Source organism: Procambarus clarkii, chromosome 68, assembly GCF_040958095.1.
Source record: "Procambarus clarkii isolate CNS0578487 chromosome 68, FALCON_Pclarkii_2.0, whole genome shotgun sequence".
Taxonomy (NCBI): domain Eukaryota; kingdom Metazoa; phylum Arthropoda; class Malacostraca; order Decapoda; family Cambaridae; genus Procambarus; species Procambarus clarkii.
In genome coordinates this window covers 31,119,198-31,144,402 of record NC_091217.1, presented here as the reverse complement: position 1 = coordinate 31,144,402, position 25,205 = coordinate 31,119,198, and the positions used below count along the sequence as shown (strand labels likewise).

At 43.6% G+C, this 25,205-nt stretch overlaps 1 long non-coding RNA gene across 1 annotated transcript in view; it reads left to right on the top strand.

Annotated features, from left to right (window-relative positions):
• The first annotated feature begins 8,030 nt into the window (after positions 1-8,030).
• The window catches only part of LOC138355584 (uncharacterized), a 33,998-nt gene continuing 16,823 nt past the window's right edge, over positions 8,031-25,205 (top strand). Inside the window, exons 1-2 of the long non-coding RNA XR_011223978.1 lie at positions 8,031-8,308; positions 10,603-10,646. This is a non-coding gene — a long non-coding RNA (uncharacterized lncRNA). The remainder of the gene's footprint in view (positions 8,309-10,602; positions 10,647-25,205) is intronic.

Here is a 25,205-nt window from a genome sequence, read left to right as displayed (position 1 = left end):
GCAAACACAACTAGGTGAGTACAACTAGGTGAGTACACACATACACACACGTACGTGGTGGGGTGTGTGGTAGGCAGTGATGTGGTGGAGGCTGATTTCATGTACAGTTTCAAGTGTAGATATGATAGACCCCAGTAGGCTCAGGAACCTGTACACCAGTTGATTGACAGTTGAGAGGCGGGATCAAAGAGCCAGAGCTCAACCCCCGCAAGCATAACTAGGTGAGTACACACTATAGTAGAAGTCACATCTAACCCCCCCTCCCCCCCCCCCCCACCAAACGACAGAAGACACAGACAGGAATATGATAGAAACAACATGGCCACCATCAACATAATAGAGAGAGCAGCTTCTGTGGCTAGCAGGAACGGATCCTGACTACTAATCATGGGAGACTGCAACCATGGGTAAATAGATTGGGAGAACAGAGACCCACATGGAGGACCAGACACATGGAGAGCTAAGCTGCTGGACGTGGCAACGATAAACTTAATAAGTCAACACATCAAGGGACCGACAAGAATGAGAGGAGAGGATGAGCCAGCTTTGCTTGATTTACCCTAAAAGAGTCGGATATAAGAGAAGTTAAGTTGGAAGCCCCCTTGGGAATGAGTGATCTTAGTGTATTGAGCTTTGAGTACCTGGTTGAGTTAGGAATTATCTCCCCCAAAAAAGAACAGGGAAACAAAGGGCTGGCTTATCGTAAGGGAAACTATGAGGAGATGAGTAAATTCATAAGGGATATGCCATGGGACACAGAACTCAGAACTAAGTCCGTACAAGACATGATGGACTATGTCACCCAAAAGTGTCAAGAGGCGGTTAACAGATTTATCCCAGCCCGACAGGAAAAAAACGAGAAGCAAAAGAAGAATCCATGGTTTAATAAGGAATGTATGAAAACAAAGGAGCTGAACAAAAGGGAATGGAGGAACTTCTGTAATAACAGAACACCAGAAAGTAGAGAGAGATACTCGAGAACCAGGACCGAGTATGTTAGTGTGGGAAGAGAAGCTAAGAAAAAGTATGAAAATTATATTGCTAATAAAGTCAAGACCGAACCAAAGCTACTACACAGTCACATCAAGAGGGAAAACAACAGTGAAGGAACAGGTGATGAAACTTAGAACTGGTGAGGACAGGTACATAGAGAATGACAAAGAGGCATGTGAAGAACTCAACAAGACATTCCAGGAGGTCTTCACAATAGAACAAGACTGGTCACTGTGCTAGGAGAGGTGGCAGTAAACCATGCGGCCTTTGAAGGGTTCGAAATTACAAGAGATGAGGTCAAGAGGCACCTGTTGGATCTGGACGTGAGAAAGGCTGTTGGCCCAGACGGAATCTCACCATGGGTATTGAAAGAGTGTGCAGGAGTGCTTTGCTTGCCACTCTCCATAGTGTATAGTAGGTCACTGGAAACGAGAGACTTACCATAAATATGGAAGACGGCTAATGTAGTCCCAATATACAAAAAGGGTGACAGACAAGAGTCACTGAACTACAAGCCAGTGTCTTTAACTTGTATACCATGCAAGGTGATGGAGGAGATCGTGAGAAAAAACCTAATAACACATATAGAGAGAAGGGACTTGGTGACATCCCATCAACATGGGTTCAGGGAGGATAAATCTTGCCCTACTGACTTAATAGAATTCTACGATCAGGTGACAAAGATTAGGCAAGAAAGAGATGCACGGGCATACTGCATTTTTTTTTAACTGACAGAAAGCCTTTGACACAGTACACTATAAAACGCTGATGAATGAGCTGGAGAAACGAGCAAGAGTAACTGGTAGGGCGCTCTTGTGGATAAGGGAGTACTTGAGCAGTAGGAAGCAGAGAGTTACAGTAAGGGGTGAGACCTCAGATTGGCGTGAAGTCACCAGTGGAGTCCCACAGGGCTCTGTACTCGGACATATCTTGTTTCTGATATATGTAAATGATCTCCCAGAGGTTATAGACTCATTCCTCTCAATGTTGGCTAACGACGCCAAAATTATGAGAAGGATTAAGACAGGGAAGGACAGCCTGAAGCTTCAAGAAGACCTGGACAAGCTTCAGGAATGGTCGAACAAGTGGTTGTTGGAGTTTAACCCAAGCAAAGGCAATGTAATGAAGATAAGTGTAGGGAGCAGGAGGCCAGATACAAGGTATCATTTAGAAGATGAAATACTTCAAGAGTCAGAGAGAGAAAAAGACCTGGGGGTTGATATCACGCCAGACCTGTCCCCTGAAGCTCATATCAAGAGGATAACATCAGCGGCATATGCCAGGTTGGCTAACATAAGAAGGACCTATATAGGTAAGTACAATTAGGTAAGTACACACACACACACGCACACACACACACACACACACACACAAGTCACGAAGGGACTTCGTGACAAATCGCCAACATGGATTCAAGGAGGGTAAATCTTGCCTTACAGGCTTGATAGAATTCTACGATCAGGTGACACAGATTAAGCAAGAAAGAGAGGGCTGGGCGGACTGCATTTTCTTGGATTGTCGGAAAGCCTTTGACACAGTACCGCATAAGAGGCTGGTACATAAGCTGGAGAGACAGGCAGGTGTAGCTGGTAAGGTGCTCCAGTGGATAAGGGAGTATCTAAGCAATAGGAAGCAGAGAGTTACGGTGAGGGGTGAGACCTCCGATTGGCGTGAAGTCACCAGTGGAGTCCCACAGGGCTCTGTACTCGGTCCTATCTTGTTTCTGATATATGTAAATGATCTCCCGGAGGGTATCGATTCATTTCTCTCAATGTTTGCGGACGATGCTAAAATTATGAGAAGGATTAAAACAGAAGAGGACTGTTTGAGGCTTCAAGAAGACCTAGACAAGCTGAAGGAATGGTCGAACAAATGGTTGTTAGAGTTTAACCCAACCAAATGTAATGTAATGAAGATAGGTGTAGGGAGCAGGAGGCCAGATACAAGGTATCATCTGGGAGAGGAAATTCTTCAGGAGTCAGAGAAGGAAAAAGACTTGGGGGTTGATATCACGCCAGACCTGTCTCCTGCAGCACATATCAAGCGGATAACATCAGCGGCATATGCCAGGCTGGCCAAGGGAATCAACAGGGTTGATAAAGATAGGCTATTTAACACAAGAGGCACACGCACTAGGGGACACAGGTGGAAACTGAGTGCCCAAATGAGCCACAGAGATATTAGAAAGAACTTTTTTAGTGTCAGAGTGGTTGACAAATGGAATGCATTAGGGGGTGATGTGGTGGAGGCTCACTCCATACACAGTTTCAAGTGTAGATATGACAGAGCCCGATAGGCTCAGGAATCTGTACACCTGTTGATTGACGGTTGAGAGGCGGGACCAAAGAGCCAGAGCTCAACCCCCGCAAACACAACTAGGTGAGTACAACTAGGTGAGTACACACACACACACACACACACACACACACACACACACACACACACACACACACACACACACACACACACACACACACACACACACACACACACACTCACACAGGGGCCTTTAGGGGGCCTCGTAGCCTGGTGGATAGCGCGCAGGATTCGTAATTCTGTGGCGCGGGTTCAATTCCCCCCGCACGAGGCAGAAACAAATGGGCAAAGTTTCTTTCACCCTGAATGCCCCTGTTACCTAGCAGTAAATAGGTACCTGGGAGTTAGTCAGCTGTCACGGGCTGCTTCCTGGGGTGTGTGTGTGTGGTGTGGGAAGAAGAAGAAGAAGAAAAAAAAAAAAAAAAAAAAAAGTAGTTAGTAAACAGTTGATTGACAGTTGAGAGGCGGGCCGAAAGAGCAAAGCTCAACCCCCGTAAAAACACAACTAGTAAACACACACACACACACACACACACACACACACACACACACATACACACAGGAAGCAGCCCGTAACAGCTGCCAGTAACTCCCAGGTACCTATTTACTGCTAGGTAACAGGGGCAATAGGGTGAAAGAAAGAAAGGACATTTGTCTCTGCTGGCGCCGGGAATCGAACCCGGGCCACACGATTACGAGTCCCACGCGGTGTCCATTCAGCTACCAGACCCCGTGGACTCCATTTCATGATGGTGTCCGAATGCATGATAGAGCTAATGAGTTAGCTAATGCCTTTAAAGGAGAAATTTAGTATAACCTTGGATTGTCAATAAGCAGTCTGAGAGCAATAGTGTACCAAGAACTTCAACAAAATCTTGTAGCTCTGATGCAAAGTGAAATCGGCACCTGTAATTCCTTCTATCATCATACTATCATGCAAGAGGAGCCACACATCTATGGATCATCCAGTAAAATCAGCAGACTTCTAGATGTTTCTACTGCTCGGCTTAGACTCGGTTATAAGTATCTCTGGGAAATTCTCATTATTTGCTGATGTAGACCTGACCAAATGTAAACTGTGTCATTGAAATAATTCTCACACCCTCCGTCACTATGTGATGGGGTGCGAAAAGATACGTGAATTCAGAGACAATTCTATGACAAATGTTCCAGACATGTGTAAATATTTAATTCAAAATGATATGCTACCAGAAATTTTATATATCCCCCAAATATCCCCAGTATGCTAACTGTAGGTAGTAACTAAGTGATTGTAACCTATCCGTCTCTGCCCACTGGATGGGGGGCGGTGTGCAGGACAAACATATCAAGTGTGACACTAGCTCTCCACATATGTCAGTTGCTTAATTTAGAAACTGTATTAGTGGTCGATCTCGACTCCAATGATGATATGACGATGTGTATTGAATTTTGAAACTAGCTCATCAAGATTGTAACTTGCTTAGCTAAATGAATTGTGGGGTTCAGTCCCTGAGCCTATTATGTGACTCTGTAACCCTTTCCACTACGGCCCACATGATGGGTATGGGGTGTATAATAAATTAACTAAACTAAAAAACTAACTAAGCCAAATAGGTACTATGTTATAGCGAGAGCGGGTTGTACAGTGTATAGTGATTTTGTCATGGGTCCTGTAAACTGTTTATAGTGCTTGTGTCAGGGGCTCCTGAAAACTCTGTGTGATGCTTGCGTCAGGTCTCCTGTAAACTGGGTATAGGAATTTTGTCTGAGCTTCTGTGAACTGTTTGTAGTTACTGTGTCAGGACTCCTGTAAACTCAGTATGGTGCTTGTGTCAGGAGTCCTGTAAGCTCAGTGTATAATGCTTGTATCAGAGCTGTAAACTGTGTATAGTGATTGTGTCGGGGGGTCCTTTAAACTGTTTATGGCGATTGAATCATGGTTCCTGTAAACTGAATATGGCTTTTAGTAATAGGGCTCCTGCAAACAATCTTGGGTGCGTGAATCAAGGCTCCTGTGAACTGTAAATGGTGCTTGTTGCAGGGTTCGTGTAAACAATGAACGGTACTTGTGTCTGGGCTCCTGTAACCTCGATATTACTGGCGTCAGGGTTCTTGTATATTTCTGGCTATTACTTGAGTCAGGGCTCCTGTATATTCTGGACATTACTTGTGTCAGGGGCTCCTGTAAATTGCGTATAATAACTGTATCAAGGCTTATCTAAACCGCTCCGCAGAATTACCCAAAGCCTCCTATCATTACGTAAGTAATGAAGAAATATGATAAATATCTTCAATGTACATTATTATTTCTTCATTATTTTGCCAACTTTAATTATTGATTGTGTGGCATGTAGGACATGAAAAAATATATTTTAACTCTGAAATAATCTCATTTCATTACTAATTAAAGCGAAAATATGTGGCAGGTGACGCCGTAGGAAGTCGACTGTCCAAACCAAAATATTGTGGAGCGACTTATGCAAGATATAGTGTTACCTGGAGACGAATTGCTGGCATATCAGCCTCCTGTACACAGTTATCCAGTCGTCACACTTCTCTTATATAATCGCAAATTTAATTTGTAATATTAATTTATAGAATGCATGAATGCATATTTACAATAATATTGAGCATAAATTACCACAAAACATTTTGAATTTATGAAGAAAATATATTTGGAAGTTAAATTAACTCCATAAAAGAATTGTATGCGTTTGCTCCTTAAACTACTATGTACTTGAAAACGTCATGTACGTTTTCTGATATATTGCTTAATTAAAAGAGATTCACATATTAGACTTATATTTTTATATGTTAGCAGAAATACAGGGATAAAACCTTTTTTGCAAATCTATCAAAGGGATAATATCTTATGAGAGAAGAATGATATTCATATTTTAAAGAAGGTTTCTTTGCCAACGCTCTCCATATCGATGAGAACTACGACTTTTTGAAGATCAACGTTAATTTTATCTAGATATTGTAATAAACGCAAGTAATCTGTCATCAGAAAGACAGAAATATATACTACATCTTAAATCCCTTGCCATATATATAACTGAAGTGAAAGCGAAGATTTGTGCATTTTTATGGTTACTCGATGGCTGGCTCCGGGAGTGTGAAGCTCTACACACTAGCAATCAATTGAGTAATTAACTTGCATATATGCCACTTAAGCTTAAAGATCTATCTATATGTCTGAAGAAAGTATATAGTTGAATATTTCTGATTTTAATATATGAATTAAACGTTAATATAAAGTCATAATAACATAACGATAGCGTGTATATAACATTATATTCACGTCATACTGATGACATATTTATGTTATAATAACGTAAATTGATAGTTTACATAAATTAATCATAAAAACCAAAATGTTGACTGATTTTTTTTTAAATAAAAAGCATGAAAACATTATAATTGCATATTCCCTATAATTTTTAACTTTTTACATAATTCTTAAAAAATTGCGTCTCAAGAAGGTATGTTTTTAGTTATCTCTAATGGTTTTAATAACATCACAGAGACGTATATAAATCAATAGTTATAGTGCTACCTCTCTGCCACCATTTAAAAACGCTCACAAACGTTTTGTGTTTGCTGGGTGTTAGGTAAGCAATGTTATGTGAGCACTATTAGGTAAGCACTTTTTATGAGCATTGTTAGACAAACACTGCTATAAAAGCTCTGTTAAGTGCTGCTATATAAGCATTGTTAGGTAAGCACTACTATATAAGCGCTATTAGGTAAGCACTGTTATATAAACCCTGTTCGGCAAGCACTGCTATATAGGCACAGTTAGGTAAGCACTGCTATCTAAGGACTGCTAGGTAACCACTGCTATAGAAATAATGTTGGGTGAGCACTGTTATATAAGCCCTATTAAGTAAGCACTGCTATATAAGCACGCTTACATAATCATTGTTATTTAAACAATGCTGGGTAAGCACCGTAATATAAGCACTGTTAGGTGTGCGCTACTGTATAAACAATGTTAGGTAAGCACTGCTATATGCACTAATAGGTAAGCCCTACTGTATGAACATTGTTAGGTAATCACTGCTATATAAGCACTGTTAGGTAAGCATTGTTATATAAACACTGTTAGGTAAGCACTGCTATATAACAAATGTTAGGTAAGCACTGTTAGGTAAGCATTGTTACATAAACACTGTTAGGTAAGCACTGCTATATAATCACTGTTCGGCTAACACTGCTATATTAGCACTGTTCGGCTAACACTGCTATATTAGCACTGTTCGGCTAACACTGCTATATTAGCACTGTTCGGATAACACTACTATATTAGCACTGTTCGGCTAACACAGCTATATTAGCACTGTTCGGCTAACACTGAAATATTAGCACTGTTCAGCTAACACTGCTATAAGCACTGTCATACAAACACTGCTATCTAAGCACTATTAGGGTAACACTGCTATATAAGCACTGTTAGGCTAACACTATATAGCAATGCTATATACGCACTGTTATAAGCACTGTAATACAAACACTGCTATATAACCACTGTCATACAAGCACTGATATAATACTGTAAGGATAATACTGCTATATAAACAAAGTTGGGTAAGCAGTGTGAGGTAATCAGTGTTGTGGAAGCGGAACACGTTTAGGAGAGACTCAGCAGTGTTCCAGGAACCCAGAGGTTGCCAGGTCGACCAATGTGTTAAGAAAACGAGTCATATTATGCGTCGTCCTGGACTGGTTAGCTGCGGCTCCGGCTAGACAACACAGCTCCAGTTTTTACACAGCGCCGACCCAGTGAACTGTGAGAGGTGCCAGCGCTCTCCTTGGGGAACATCTCTCAATACATCCTTTAGCGCCCGGGGAACCCCACACCAGCCACACGTGTCCCGCCAGCAACACCTACTGAACCACTCACCTGCCACAGGTCTTGGTCAGTATCACCTCCTCTCAAGCAGTCGTCAACACCTTCACCTCTCCTGCAGAAGCCACGATGAAGTTCTTGCTGCTCTCAGCTCTGTTGTTGACGGTGAATCGAGCTTTTTAATACCTTGGTTCCAGAGGAATAAGATGAGTATTCAATCACAATCTTATTTAATATTGTTTGTATACTCATGCGTCCAATAGGTCATTTATTATGCTTCCCATACCCATCCTGTGAGTGGTTTTGAACTTTATACTCATCCTTTTAGTTATAAGAGACCCAAAACCCATTTTTCAGTAATAGTTGATCTATATCCTACTTGTCAATAGTAGTGGACTCAATAGGCACCCTGTGGTGGCATTGCATTTCATCATCATCCTGTTAGTGATCCTGCGAGCGGTAGTGAACCCCATACCCATTCTGTGAGTGGCAGTGGACTCCATACCACATCCTTTAGAGCGTTCCATACCCATTTTTTTTTAAGTGGTTATAGTTCCCCCTATCCTTCAAGTGGTTATATACCCCATATACCTCCTGTGAGTGGCAATGGACCCCATATACCTCCTGTGAGTGGTAATGGACCCTCATATACCTTCCTGTGAGTGGTAATGGACCCCCATATACTGCCTGTGAGGGGTAATGGACCCCCATATACCTCCTGTGAGAGGTAATGGACCCACATATACATCCTCTCAGTGGTAATGGACCCCCATATGTCTCCTGTCAGTGGTAATGGACTCCAATATACCTCCTGTCAGTGGTAATGGACCCCTATATACCTCCTGTGAGTGGTAATGAACCGCATACCCATCCTGGATGGTAGTACAGCCCATATTCTTTCTGTAAGTACAGAAAGAAAGAGTTGAATGGTACAACAGTCAACTGTGTGGTGTGGTGGTTTAATAGTACAGCAGCCAACATTGTGAACTGGTGGTTCAGTTGTTCAGCAGTTAACCATTGTGGTGTGATGATTCAGTTGTACAGAACATAACTTTGTGGTGAGGGAGTTCAGTGGTACAGCACTATAAAACTGAGAAAGCAAAAGAATTTGCAAGACATTGAGCCAGAGATTTTGCAAGAGATTGGCCAAGTGATTATTCAAAAGAGCAAGAGAAGAGGAGAGACGAGCAAGAAATTATAGTTCAAGAGATTGATTACCCGATTGAACAAGAAAATGGACAGGAGATTACACAAAAGAGCAAGAAATTGGTTGAGCGATAAATAAATTGATTAGCAAGAGATTGAGCAAGACACTGAGTATAAAAATTTGCAAGAGACTGAGCAAACAGACTGAGCAATAGAATGAGTAAAAGATTGGAATAGAATTAGCAATAAGTTGAGCCTGAGATTAGTCAAGAGATTATTCAAGAGATTTGGTTTGAGAACGGACAAGAGAGTGAAGGAAAAGATTGTGTAAAAGACCAAGCAAAAGGTTATACAAAAGATTGTGCAAAAGATTGGGCAAGTGATTGGTCAAGAGATTCAGCAAGAGACTAGGCCAGTGATTGGACAAGACATTGGATGAGAGACTGGACTAGAGGTTGAGCAAGACATTGGAGGAGAGACTGAGCTAGAAGTTGGGCAAGACATTGGGCAAGAGACTGGACTAGAGGTTGGGCAAGACATTGGGCAACAGACTGGACTAGAGGTTGGGCAAGACATTGGGCAACAGACTGGACTAGAGGTTGGGCAAGACATTGGGCAACAGACTGGACTAGAGGTTGGGCAAGACATTGGGCAACAGACTGGACTAGAGGTTGGGCAAGAAATGGGTAAGAGATTGGGCAAGACATTGGGCGAGAGATTGGACTAGACGTTGGGCAAGAAATTGGGCGAGAGACTGGACTAGAGGTTGGGCAAGACATTGGGCGAGAGACTGGACTAGACGTTGGGCAAGACATTGGGCGAGAGACTGGACTAGACGTTGGGCAAGACATTGGGCGAGAGACTGGACTAGAGGTTGGGCAAGACATTGGGCGAGAGACTGGACTAGAGGTTGGGCAAGACATTGGGCGAGAGACTGGACTAGACGTTGGGCAAGACATTGGGCGAGAGACTGGACTAGAGGTTGGGCAAGACATTGGGCGAGAGACTGGACTAGAGGTTGGGCAAGACATTGGGTGAGAGACTGGACTAGAGGTTGGGCAAGACATTGGGCGAGAGACTGGACTAGAGGTTGGGCAAGACATTGGGTGAGAGACTGGACTAGAAGTTGGGCAAGACATTGGGCGAGTGACTGGACTAGAGGTTGGGCAAGACATTGAGCAACAGACTGGGTAAGTATGACCAGATGAACTTTGCAAACCTTTACAAATATTAAAATTATCAAATCATCTGAAATTTCTTTCAGTTAGCTTAGACATATTAATTATTATTAAATTGTTTTGTTGTTTCATCAGATTGTTGTGGTGGGAACAACTTCTCAGCGCACACTCTATCCTGGGTAAGTACACTGTTTGTACGTTGTCCTTGTTAGTGATCGATGAGTGTCTAGTTGGTACGTTGTCCTTGGTAGTGATCATTGAGTGTCTGGTTGGTACGTTGTCCTTGTTAGTGTTCCTTCAGTGTCTGGTTGGTACGTTGTCCTTGTTAGTGATCGATGAGTGTCTTGTTGGTACGTTGTCCTTGTTAGTGATCATTGAGTGTCTGGTTGGTACGTTGTCTTTATAAGTGATCCTTGAGTGTCTGGTTGGAATGTAGTCCTTGTTAGTGTTTCTCAAGATTCTGTTGGTTACCAACCAGACACTCAAGGATCACTAACAAAAACAAGCCAACCAGACACTCAAGGATCACTAACAAGGACAAAGTACCAACCAGACACTCAAGGATCACTTACAAGGACAATGTACCAACCAGACAGTCAAGGATCATTAACAAGGACAAAGTACCTTATTTGGACCTAAAAAAACTTAGAGGGGGAGGAGCTTGTTCCCACTGAGAGAAATTTAGAAAATATTAGGTTTAGTGTGTCTTGGGGCTCCACTGGGGTACAGATCTACTGACCTAAAGGGTAAGCCATTCAACATCTTTGACAGATTGCAGGATTAAGGTAAAGTGTGCTTGAGTGTTCATGTACATCACTGAATCAGATTATTCCCTCCTAGGGCATTTACAGCTAGGATATATCTCAATTTGTTTTAAATATATGTGTCTTAAAATAATAATGTGTGTTAATGTATTTGTGTTTAGTTATCTGTTCCCCTTTGATTATTGTTAAGTCATTTTCATATGTGGTTCTTATGTGCTGTACTCAAAAGTTTCCTCTCCCCCTGTGTTCTCTTCCAGTTCTTGAGACCAACGTGACATGCGAGGGCACTTAGTTCTTTTCTAAAAAATATGAGTTAAAGCCCTGTGATCGGTATAAATGACAAAGTGACGTTGAAAAAGATACGGTTCAAAGTATCTGACACTTTCTAATACAGCCAAAGCCTCCTTATCTGTTGCAGAATAGCGGGCCTCCGGCCCCTTAACTTCCCTGCTAAAATACGCTATTGGTTGAGGAAGATTGTCATTATCGCGTTGCATTAAACATCCACCAATTGCTATGCCACTGACATCAGTGTGCACTTCCTACTCCTTAATAAAATCAAGTACTACCAATACTGGGGTGGTAATGAGTTGACTTTTTAATTTTGCATCAGCGTTATCATGCTTTGGTTTCCAAATTAATTTAATGTTTTTCTTAGTCAGCTCAGTTAAGGGCGCTGATGTACTTGCAAAACCCTCAATGTGGCGACGGAAATATCCGGATGCTCCCAGAAACCTGTGAACATCCCTTGCTGTCTTTGTAGTTGGCATGTCAGCAATGCCGCGACAGGAGTCGGGTTCAAATCGAAAACCGCCAGTGCTCACCTGGAATCCCAGAAACTTGAATTTCTGACATGCCAGAGTGCATTTCCCCCCACATTAATTTTGAACCCCACCTTATCTAATAATATCAACGTCTGTCAAATCTCGTAAGTGGTCATCAAACGTCCTGGAGTAGATGACCACATCATCCAGGGACACTAATGAGTGCCTTCCCAGGACTGGACTGAGAATATAATTAATTACCCCTCTGAAATGACGAAGAGGGGTGTCTTTAACCCAAAAGGCATATGCATGAATTGATAAATATGAACACCATCAGAGAAAGTAGTCTTCTCTCGATCCTTCTCAGATACGGGAATGGCCCAATACGTTAATTTAGCATCCAGAGTGGTGAAATACTTTGCTGTCCTAAACTGATCTATTATTTCCTGAATCCGTGGTAAAGGGTACACATCACCTGTAGTAATTTCACTGACCTTCTGGTAGTCCACACAAAACCTGGAACTACCTGTCATGTTCACAGAAAATGGTACCATCCGTTTTCTATGTGCGGCGGCTGAGACGCCAGAGAGAGAAGGTAAACAATAGAGCGTACAGGACGCCCGCCAAGCTTGGTAGCTACTAGTCATGTAATCATATTAAGTATTAAAGTCAGTAACCAAGTCATGACTTTACATCAACCCTACAACCAAGACTTCCTCAGCTACACACAAACACCACATTGGCGACGAGGATGAACTGTGAACGCAGGTATTTGTTCAGTTTCAAACACAAGGGAGAAGCATGCTGCCTGGAGGAGGAAGAGAAGCTGTGAGCGCCATACCCGATGCTGTATGCTAACCGATGCTGTGTGCTAACCAATGCTGTGTGCTAAACGATGCTGTGTGCTAACCAATGCTGTGTGCTACCCAAGCTGTGTGCTACCCAAGCTGTGCTGAGGAAACTGTGAACTGAGGAATCTGCCGACGTTGTGTACGAAACGACGCTTTGATGTGTATAAAACCTGATGTTTTGGTTACGAAACGACGCTTCGTGCTACAAAATTCATCACACTGAACTGACTGCTGTACCAACTGCTGCTGTACCAACTGCTGCTGTACCAACTGCTGTACCAACTGCTGTGCCAACTGCTGTGCTGCTGCTGTGAGTAGGAACAACACATGTACACAAGGGCTAGGTAAGAAGTCAGTTGCTGCTATATTGTGCACTGTTGTGAACTTTTGCATTAAAATGCTTGTGTGCTTTGCAAAATTAAAGTAATTACAGTGAATTCTTGACTAACATATTCAGTGCAGTAAGTGTTTAATATTCTGAGGAACATTTAAGTGATAAGTTACATTTATTCAGTAAAAATGGCAAATATACCTCAGTTTCCTGCACTTGATCCTGACTGTGACCAGACAAACCTGTCACAGAGGTGGGTCAAATGGCTTAAAAGGTTTGAAAATTTGTTGATAGTTTCTGACATCAAAAGTGCTGAAAGAAAGCGTGCCTTTCTACTTCATTATGCAGGTGATAGAGTTTGTGACATCTTTGGCACACTGAAAGACACTGGTGGTGCCAAAGATTATGACACTGCCAAAGCCAAACTAACAGAGCATTTCAAACCAAGGCAAAATACTGCGATGGAAATTATGCATTTCAGGAGAGCAAAACAACTCTCTAATGAAACTGTGGATCAATACCACACACGTCTGCAGGGTTTAGCAGCCCATTGTGAGTTTGCTGATGTTGACAAAGAAATCAAACAGCAAATAATTGAAACATGCACATCTACACGTCTCCGTCGAAGAGCTCTAGAACTTGTTGATGATGAAAGTTCTCTTACCAAAATACTGGATATTGCTCGTCGAATGGAAGATGCTGCACGTGATGCTCGTGTCATGGAGTGCAGTGCCAACAACGGTTCTGCCACTGTTACTAACAGTGATGAGGTATGTAAGGTTCAGGGAGGACATCGTAATCAAAGAAGATATGCCAAACCTAACAGTAAATTTAGCCGAGAACCACGTCACAATTGGGGTCAAGGAACAAGGCTCAAGCAGTCACAACGACCCACATCAGAGGGTGTCAACAATAAATGTTACAATTGTGGAGGAGACTACCCACACCAAGATAATGTTTGTCCTGCTCAAGGTAAGAAGTGCTATGAGTGTGGAAAACTAGGTCATTTTGGTGCTATGTGTCGTTCCGCACTAAAGAAACCACAGTCAATGAATAAAAGCACTGTACGAGGATCAGGTCATAGGGGTCGAGGTGGTAAACACAATATTGCACCTCATATCCAGAATGTTAATAATGTACAAGACAACATTTCATTACAACCAGTCTCAGATGACAGTGAATGTGATTATACTTATGGAGTACAAGCAATCACAGAATGGAATGATCTTCCAAACAACCCAGAGACATGTGTATACATTGCTGGTATTTGTCTCAAGGTTCTCATTGACACTGGATCAAACATTGATACCATTGCTGAGTGCCACTATGAGAAATTTAAAAAGCAGTTCCCAAAGCTTGAGAACTATAATGGCAAAGCCACTGCCTATGCTTCAAAGGTAGCCTTGCCAGTGATTGGAACTTTCACTGCAGAGATTAAGTCAAAGAATGCAATGCTCATTACTACAGTCCATGTTGTTAGGAATGCAAAGGAGTCTTTACTCAGTTACAAGACTTCAACCAAATTGGGGCTACTTCAGCTTTCTAATGCTGTAGCAGTGGAATCTGCAAACAATGTTGATGGTATTGTTGCTGAATTTTCTGATCGATTTAAATCCATAGGTTGTTATACTGATAGCAAAGTACATCTGCATATCAACCCAGATGTAATTCCAGTTGCCCAACCACATCGCCGACAACCATTCCATACTCGCAAGAAAGTCGATGCCGAACTGGATAGGCTGATAGAACTAGATATCATTGAACCAGTAACAGGCCCAACACCATGGGTAAGCCCAATTGTCACTCCACCAAAGCCGAAGAATCCAGATGAGATACGCATTTGTGTGGACATGCGTGTTCCCAACAAGGCAATAATGCGTGAACGCCATCCTACACCGACTGTAGATGATATGATCTACCGCTTGAATGGTGCAACTGTATTCAGCAAGTTAGATTTAAACAAGGGCTATCATCAGCTTGAACTTGATGATGAGAGTCGCTTCATCACAACGTTTACGACACATCGAGGTCTGTATAGGTACAAGCGCCTGAGTTTTGGTATTAACAGTGCTGCCGAGGTATTCCAGCACATCATCAGCCAGGTATTGCAAGATATACCTAATGCTGACAACATGTCTGATGACATCATTGTTTATGGCCGTACCCAAGCTGAACACGACAAAGCTCTTCGTGCAACATTGCAACGCTTACGAGAAAAGAATTTGACGCTAAGCCGAGCAAAGTGTGAGTTCAATCAACATAAAATTGAATTCTTTGGACATGTACTTAGTGACAAAGGTCTGTCTCCAGATCCTAAGAAAGTTGCAGATATCAAGAATGCTGCACCTCCTTCAACGTCCACTGAAGTACATAGTTTTCTGGGAATGGCAAACTACTGTTCTCGCTTCATTCCAGATTTTGCTACCATTACGAAGCCTCTACGTGAGCTCCTGAAGAAAAATGCATCATGGTGCTGGAGCGATATCGAGCAAAATGCATTTGATGCTGTGAAAGATGCACTAGTAGAGAATGCGACTGCTGCGTATTTTGATCCATCAATGGACACTGAGTTAACAGTGGATGCTAGTCCTGTTGGTTTAGGTGCTGTTTTAGCCCAACACAAACCTGGTCAACCAGATTCCCGAGTAGTAATTGCCTACGCCAGCCGTTCTCTCACAGATGTTGAGCAACGATACAGTCAGACAGAGAAGGAAGCTCTTGCTCTTGTATGGGGCTGTGAACACTTCAATGTGTATCTGCTTGGTGCGCCCTTCACCACGATAGTCACTGACCACAAACCGTTGGAGACCATCTTCAATAATCCAAAGTCCAAACCACCAGCTCGCATTGAGAGATGGGCTCTTCGTCTGCAACCATACAACTTTACGGTGAAATACAAGCCGGGTGCAGGCAATCCCGCTGATTACATCAGTCGACATCCTGCCAACAGTTTCACCATCACCAAGCATCAGCAAGTTGCCGAGGAATATGTACACTCTGTAACCTGTGATGCAGTCCCTAAGGCTCTTACTCTTGATGAAATCCGTACTGCAACCCTAGAGGACCCAACTCTGCAAGCAACAGTGGATGCATTGTCAAAGAAAAAGTTTCCACGCATCCCACCCTCAGGAGTTGACCAAGATGCATTCAAAGCACTTGAACGCATCCAGACAGAATTAAGTGTTACGCAACAACACGACACTGTGCTGCGAGGTACTCGTATCGTTATTCCAGCTGTTCTCCAGCAACGTGCTCTGAAGCTTGCACATCAAGGACACCAAGGTCTTGTTAGGACCAAACAGCTGCTACGAGAAAAGGTGTGGTTTCCTGGCATTGATCGTCAAGCAAAGGATATGCATGATGCCTGTGTCCCTTGCCAAGCTGCAGTGGATACTTCAAGACCAACACCTCTACAACCTTCACCACTACCTGCTGCACCATGGACGGAAGTATCGATGGACTTCTGCGGACCACTACCAACTGGAGAGTACTTGATGGTAGTCATTGATGATCACTCACGTTATCCAGAAGTAGAAATCATCAATTCCACATCTGCAAAGGCCGTCATCCCGAAACTTGACAAGATCTTTTCAAACTTTGGCATTCCTGAAGTTGTCAAGACAGACAATGGACCGCCATTCAATGGACAAGACTTCGTCAACTTTTCTGAGCATATTGGATTCAAACACCGCCGTGTGATGCCACTACATCCTCAAGCAAATGGAGAAGTTGAGAGATTCATGCAACCTCTCATGAAAGCGGTACGCTGTGCTCATGCCGAAGGACGATCCTGGAAACAAGCTATGTATGCTTTTCTCAGGAACTACCGTGCAACATCACATGGAACACTGGGCAAGTCGCCTGGCGAACTTTTATTTGGACGTCCTATGAGAATCGCACTACCCGTCATGCCAGCCGAGGTAACGGATAAACGTCTTGCTCAGAAGGATGCACTAGCCAAGGGCAAAATGAAAATTGCTCATGATCAACGTGCAAAGGAACAATTCATAAAGGTTGGAGATACTGTTCTCGTTAAAAAGAAAAAAGAGGGAAAGCTAGATATGCCGTATGATGCAAAACCATATAAAGTGATTAGTGTAAAAGGAACTATGGTAACAGCGAGTAATAGAGATCATAGTATAACACGTAATATGGCCTATTTCAAAGTGATTCCAACTAGTGTAGAAAATGATGAAGTGCAAAGTCGTGCAAAAGAAAAAGAGAAAAATAGTTATAACCCGACAAACAATTCATCAAGGGATGTTATTGCATTTAAGGACTCTCGTCCTAAACGTCATGTTAAACGCCCTCCACGATTTGATGATTAATTGTGTTCCTATGTAATGCAAAATATTTACTTGTCATGCTGAACTAAATTTAATATTGTTTGAATAATGCAGATATCTCATTCAATATTTTGTAACTTTGTATTACAGTTTCTTTCATGTTTAACATTGCATATGTATTTTTAACATTGAAATCCTTTGTGGAAAAGATTAAGTTGTTTAAATTCTTTGTGTGCTTAATTAATGTTAAATGTATGCAGTATCTCTTGATATGGTAATAACTTACTTTGTGTCAATAACTTTGCTTTGTGCTACAAGCATGGTAGACATCCTGTATTCATTCTTTTTAAAGAAAAGGAGGGATGTCATGTTCACAGAAAAAGGTACCATCCGTTTTCTATGTGCGGCGGCTGAGACGCCAGAGAGAGAAGGTAAACAATAGAGCGTACAGGACGCCCGCCAAGCTTGGTAGCTACTAGTCATGTAATCATATTAAGTATTAAAGTCAGTAACCAAGTCATGACTTTACATCAACCCTACAACCAAGACTTCCTCAGCTACACACAAACACCACACTACCATCTGGTTTACGTACCAACAATACTGGCGACAACTATGGTGATGTTATAGGCTCTATCAAATTCTGTCTCAGCATTTTTTGCCACTCATCCCTAATTACATCCTTTGCCCTTTCCGGAAGCCTCCATTGCCGAGTGTAAATAGGAGGATGATCACCTGTTGGTATAACATGTTCAATTCTATCCAGAAGACCGATCTGGTCATCTTCCGTTGCAAATAGTCTACGGAATTTACGTAATATCCCTCTCAAAAGTTTTCTATCTGACTGTTGCACATGTTGTAAGTCCAGTGCTGAGATTAACTTAACTACTTCTTGAGTATTACTATTTTTCTCTGTCTCGGTCTTGTACTTCCTCTGTTTAATGCCATCTGTAACATTCAGTGCACTACATTGTGCTGTGGTGGCTGGCATCTCCTCCTGGCTTTGATACTTAAAAATTCCCGTATTTTCAACAATCATAGCCTGAGACAACCTATCACCTGTCCTGAAACGATAGGTTTTATGCGAGAGATTGACAACTGGAATAAGGGCACCTTTATCAAGCACTGTGATTAAACGATGAGGGATTAATAACTTGTCACATCTCCCAGCCACCTGGAGGGTGGTACCTGGCGCAATATGACGTCCCACTGATATTTTAATAATCTTAGCCGAACGTGGTGAGTAACATTGTTTCATCAAGGCATGTAACCCACATGACTTCTTATCTGTGTCTGGAAGAGACTTAAACAGCAACCGAGTGTAGTGGATGTTGTACTTTTGTTTCTTACTAATGGAAGCAACCACTGGCGGATGGTCTACCATTCTAATGGGATAAACTACCTGACCCAACCTCAATGTGTACTTCCTTGCTCCCTCGTGAGCAGAGAAAAGTTAACCCTTCCCAAAAAGTCCATTCTCCCCCAAAAATGGCCAGGGAATGCAAGATTCTCGACAATCGTGCAATAGTGCAGGTAAGATTCTCCCTTACTCACTTCAAAATTGAGTGTAATCTAGCCCAAGATATTAATATGTTGACCATTAACTGCTGTTAAATGCTTCCCACAACGCTTAAGGCGTGTATCTTTTAATGTGCTGAAGGCTGACTTTTTAATGAGAGTTGCTTGACTTCCGGTGTCCACAAAAACTGTCAATCTGACACCTTCCACCTTCATCTCAAATGTAGGTCTACCAGCCAGAGTACTGACCTGTCCTGGGTCACCGTTGATCCGTGCAATTGTGCACACACTTACCTGTAATGGCCTCGGCCATGACAACTCCAACAAATTTAATCAAAAATTTTAAGTCTCCCAGAAGCCCGCTGGCTAGTTTCCTCAGCAACTTCTGGAGAGGCAATACTAGGAGTGGGGGGGGGACAGAGGGGAGGTGAGGAGCAAGGTGAAGGGTTAATGGTGGAAGTGGGGTGGATAGAAGTCGGAGCGGTTGGTTGGATGGGTTGGGGGAGTAAAGGGGAAGATGAGGGGAAAGCCGGGGGAGGGTTGTAACCAGGAGGGTTGTGAGGTTGGAGATTGTAGGGAGGGGGTTGCAAAGTTGCGGGTAATAGAAAGGGGGGTTGTAAGGTTGTGGATTGTAGGGAGGGAGGTTGTAAGGTTGAGGATTGTAGGGAAGGGGGTTGTAGACATGGGGGGGGGGGGGGGGTTGTAAGGTTGGGGGTTATAAGCAGGCAGGGGTGTTTGGATGAGGCGGGGGTTTTGAGGAGGGAGGGAGGGAGGGGTGCTTGGGGTAGGGAGGGAGGGGTGCTTGGGTGTGTGCTTTGTCCATACATGAAGGAGAAACATTTTCACTCCAAAACTTAACTTCAAGACCCGTCGTCGGACCAGGGTGAAATTTTAATGCCCTATTCGTATTCATATATTGTTACGGACTCGTCACCACCGTTTGAGTGTGGCCTGGTAATTAAAAGCGCCATCTATGAGTCTGCACAACCCCCCCCCCCCCTCCACCCCTGGAAATGCTACGTAGACTACGCCATCTATTGGTGGTGGTGTGATAGTGACAAATAACTCAAGTTTCATGCCTTGCTTAACGAGAGAGGTCGAAGTAGATGACCTCTGGTGAGGTGGCGGATCAAGATCAACACCACCTAGGTTGTGCTACGTGCATAATGTTAACTCCCCAATGAGTAAGTGTTACTTCCTGGTTTCGCCAGTACCGTCCAATTAATGGATGACGTGTTTGTGTCCACACAGGTGATGTGGGGCAGCAGTGATACTGAAGATGGCAGTTTACCTAGGGCAAGCCACGAACTCTCTGCTTGGTCCTGGAAGACGACCACGTAAGTCGCTACCGATCTAAGCAATGTATTGGCTGCTGGATTTACGCAGTATTGATAGAGGTCGGCATACCCAGGAATTGGCTTGAGAGAATACCGGACGACAGTGAGGTGCCTGTAAGGAAGTGCTGCTACCCTGTAGTTAAGAGACTTCTGCAAGGGGTTAGCTACCCCTATATCTGGTAATTGATGACCCCAATCAGCGTGTGGCTGAAGTCCTCTGCCAGCAAGTAGCTGGAGAGCGGTAGTGGGGTAGGCACCTCATGACACTATGTCTGTAGATTGACCCACTTACAAGGTGAACTCGCCAGGGTTTCTCGGTACATGTGGGCGAGGTACTGAGTGTTGGAAACTCTGGGACTGACGAATACTGCATTGTGTGCTTTTGGGTGTCCTGTGTGAAAGTGACACTTGTAAATTAGTATAGTAATATTCCATTTTTCATTTTTATCTATCTATTTATAGTGTTGGTAAATATATTGGTGAAGGGAACAGTGTTTTGTTCATCCCTCCCGTATTTATCCATTGCATTATGTAGGCAATTATTTGAAAGCCACTACCGACTCGGGGTTGGATACTAGAAACAAGGTTTATCCATCAAGAACCCGGTTATTGGTCATTTCGTGACCGTAACATATATGAACTACAGTGAAACCTCAAAACGTTTTCTGAGCTCAGTCCTCCATGTATCCAGACCGGAAGTCCCATTTATTGCCACCTTTCTTAATAGATTTCTCGAACCCCAGTGAGAGCCATAAATCACCTCGCCTGTTGACAAAGCGGTGACAGATGTCGGCAGCAGAATCTCGCTGACTATGCTCCACCAATGAATGAAATTCTCCCGTCTTATTATCTTCTCTAATTCGTAAATTAATACGCGGACAGATGGAAATACGTAACCGAAATTGACTACCATTTATCACTGTGAAACAAAAACACTGTAAACACCATTTGAATAAAAATATACGCACAAATATAAAAATAAAAGCATATGTTAAATTATTAGATGCTCGAAATTACTAGATTGAACTTGATAAAATGTAATTATATTACTATATTTCTATAACATTCGATGTTGACTGGTACCACAGTTTGAAAAAATAGTAAGAATTTCTAGTCTCTAAATAAGTCCAATATAAATCTGTACTAGCCAGGCACTCACGGGGACAAAGTACCAACCAGACACTCGAGGAACACTAACAAGAACATACCAATCAAACATTCAAGGAACGCTAACAAGGATAACTTGCCAACCAAATATGCAAGGATCAATTACAAGGACAATATACTAAACAGACACTCAAGGATCACTAACAAGGACAACGTACAACCTTGCTCTGGGGTTTCCAACTTCCTATACGCCAGTTCCAGCCTCCCAGTCACACGTGAACAAAGAATCGAGATCTTCAGGTTTGGGGATGACCCACCTGTCCGATAAGATCAGAGTCTGAGGCACGTTACATAAAGTCCTCCCCCTTGTACCCGGTAACTCGCCAATCGGTTATCCGGAAGGGGTGACTGGAGTACATTCACCCGGCCGACACCTCATGTCACTAACGAGGTTGTCCTGGTCCAGCATGCTGTTTTTATGGAGCAGAGTCCAGATTCAACCTCACATCACCGTGGGCAAGCTGTCTCAATGTCACCAACCAAGCCCACCAGCCGCGTGGTCAAGACTGCAGGAAAACAGGAAGTGGAAGACGACTGGTCTACAAAGAAGTACGCTAATTGCAACGACTTATCAGCTCTCTGCCCCTCGCGGTCACCTGTCCCTCGATAGAATTCTTGGTGACTCGGATACTTTTGATATCGTTCGCCTTATGCGTTTTTGTTCTCGTATTGGCATCCTTGGTGATATTTAGCGCCCTCTGATTATTTTGCGTATTTGATGGTGCTACATAGCCTTCCCGGTTTGGTGCCTTCTTTTGATAATTACTTACTTACTTATCAGCTCTCTCAAAACCTGCGGTTGCGTCGTCAATGGAAACCAAGATGCAACGCTGTGGTCCCGGGTATGAACAGCACTATCCCCTACAGCGTGCTGCTGAATCGCCTACCACTTCAATAGCTTATTTGCCAGCTTGTTAGTTTAATGTTAGACTTAAAAATATCAACCTCTTTAGGGTTATTAAGACTTCCATAATAGCTTGCTGATGAAGCAGTGAGTACTGTGCTGAGATTTAGGGTCTATCAACCTCCCGCGGGTTACTTGGCCCACCTCACTATTTTAATGACCATCCATCATGTTTCGTGTTGGGCTTATTCTTATCAATTTCTCCCCCTCCCCATCCGGCCCGTTGGCGCCGTGAGGAGGCTCAGTGGACGACTGCTGGAGTGTGATGCTCCGTAGGACAGTCCTCTGTCCTTTTGTGGCCTTGAACTCCTGCTGCTGTCTTCTCTAATTGTGCCGGATCGCTTTTCCTTTTCCTTATGTTTCGTTTTTCTCCCCCCTCTTCTACTATCTGCGGGCCACCGATCATGGCTTAAAGTTCTCTACTTCTAAGACTTGTGCCATGACTTTTACGCGGAAACGGGTCGTTCTTCGTCCATCTTTGTCACTTTATGGTCATCCCCTTGAATACAAAGATTCTGCGAAGCTTTTGGGGTTATTCCTTGACACTCGTTTGTCTTGGTCTCCCCATATCTCTTACCTCCGTGTTGAGTGCTCTAAGGCCCTTACCCTCTATCGGGTCTTGTCCCATACTTCTTGGGGGGCACATAGGCGCACTCTCCTTACTTTACATTCCTCTCTCGTCCTGTCTAAGCTCGATTATGGTTGCCCTGCTTACTCGTCTGCTTCTCCTTCTACTCTTCGCCGTCTTGATGCTTTGCACCATACTGGGTTGCGCCTCAGTTCTGGTGCCTTTCGTTCGACTCCCGTCCTTAGCTTGTATGTTGACACTGGCTTCCTGTCTCTCCAGGACCGCCGTGATCGCTACTGTCTTCGCTATCTTGCGCGGTCCTTGCAACATCCTTCCTCTCGCCTCTGTCGTGCTTTAACTTTTACCCCTCCTGCGGTTCCTGTTCCTCTTCACCACCTCCCTCTTTCTGTCCGGTTATCTCGCCTACAGGATTCTCTTTCCGTTCGTATTTCTGATGTTTCTCCTCGTGTTGTTCCTTCTTTGCCCCCATGGAGGGTCCCTCTTCCGCGGTTTTGTACATCCTTGACTCGTATCACTAAAGCTTTTACCCCTCCTACAGTTCTAAAACGCCTTTTCCTCGAGCACTTTTCTTCTCACTCCCGCTCCGTTTCTGTCTTCACCGATGGGTCTAAGTCAGCGGACGGTGTTGGCTACTGTTGTTTTTCCTGATCGCACTTATATGTGTCGCTTGCCTCCGGAGACTAGCATCTTTACAGCGGAACTTTATGCTATTCTCTATGCTCTTCGTCTCCTGCTTTCTCGTTGTCAGTCTTCCTTTGTGGTTGTTGTTGACTCTCGTAGTGCCCTCATGGCTCTCGGGTGCTTTAATCCAGTTCACCCGGTAGTTGTCGAGATCCAGCATTGGCTGTTTCTCGTTCACAGTAAATTTAAGTCGGTTGAGTTTTGTTGGGTTCCCAGCCATATTGGCGTGTCTTTAAATAAGCGTGCGGATGCTGCCGCTAAGGAAGCTGTCCGCTCTTGTCCCATCTCTCGTAAAGGCATTCCGTATTCCGACTTTTACCCGGTTATCCATTCCTCAGTCCTTACCCGTTGGCAGGCTTCTTGGTTGTCTGTTACTGGTAACAAGCTACGTACTCTTAAATGTTGTTTCCTCGTGGCCGTCCTCCTTCCACCGTAACCGGCGGTGGGAAACAGCTCTGGCGAGGTTGCGTATTGGCCATACTCGCTTAACCCATGGTCACTTGATGGAGCGCCGCCCTGCTCCTTATTGTCCTAGTTGCATTGTCCCTCTTACGGTCGTGCATGTCCTTCTTGAATGTCCTGACTTCCAGGACGAGCGTGTGTCTTGCTTTCCGACCGCCCCTCGCGGTCACCTGTCCCTCGATAGAATTCTTGGTGACTCGGATACTTTTGATATCGTTCGCCTTATGCGTTTTTGTTCTCGTATTGGCATCCTTGGTGATATTTAGCGCCCTCTGATTATTTTGCGTATTTGATGGTGCTACATAGCCTTCCCGGTTTGGTGCCTTCTTTTGATAATTACTTACTTACTTACTTTTACCCCTCCTGCGGTTCCTGTTCCTCTTCACCACCTCCCTCTTTCTGTCCGGTTATCTCGCCTACAGGATTCTCTTTCCGTTCGTATTTCTGATGTTTCTCCTCGTGTTGTTCCTTCTTTGCCCCCGTGGAGAGTCCCTCTTCCGCGGTTTTGTACATCCTTGACCCGTATCACTAAAGCTTTTACCCCTCCTACGGTTCTAAAACGCCTTTTCCTCGAGCACTTTTCTTCTCACTCCCGCTCCGTTTCTGTCTTCACTGATGGGTCTAAGTCTGCGAATGGTGTTGGCTACTCTGTTGTTTTTCCTGATCGCACTTATATGTGTCGCTTACCTCCGGAGACTAGCATCTTTACAGCAGAGCTTTATGCTATTCTCTATGCTCTTCGTCTCCTGCTTTCTCGTTGTCAGTCTTCCTTTGTAGTTGTTGTTGACTCTCGTAGTGCCCTCATGGCTCTCGGGTCCTTTAATCCGGTTCATCCAGTAGTTGTCGAGATCCAGCATTGGCTGTTTCTTGTTAACAGTATATTTAAGTCAGTTGAGTTTTGTTGGGTTCCCAGCCATATTGGTGTGTCTTTAAATGAGCGTGCGGATGCTGCCGCCAAGGAAGCTGTCCGCTCTTGTCCCATCTCTCGTAAAGGTATTCCATATTCCGACTTTTACCCGGTTATCCATTCCTCCGTCCTTACCCGTTGGCAGGCTTCTTAGTCGTCTGTTACTGGTAACAAACT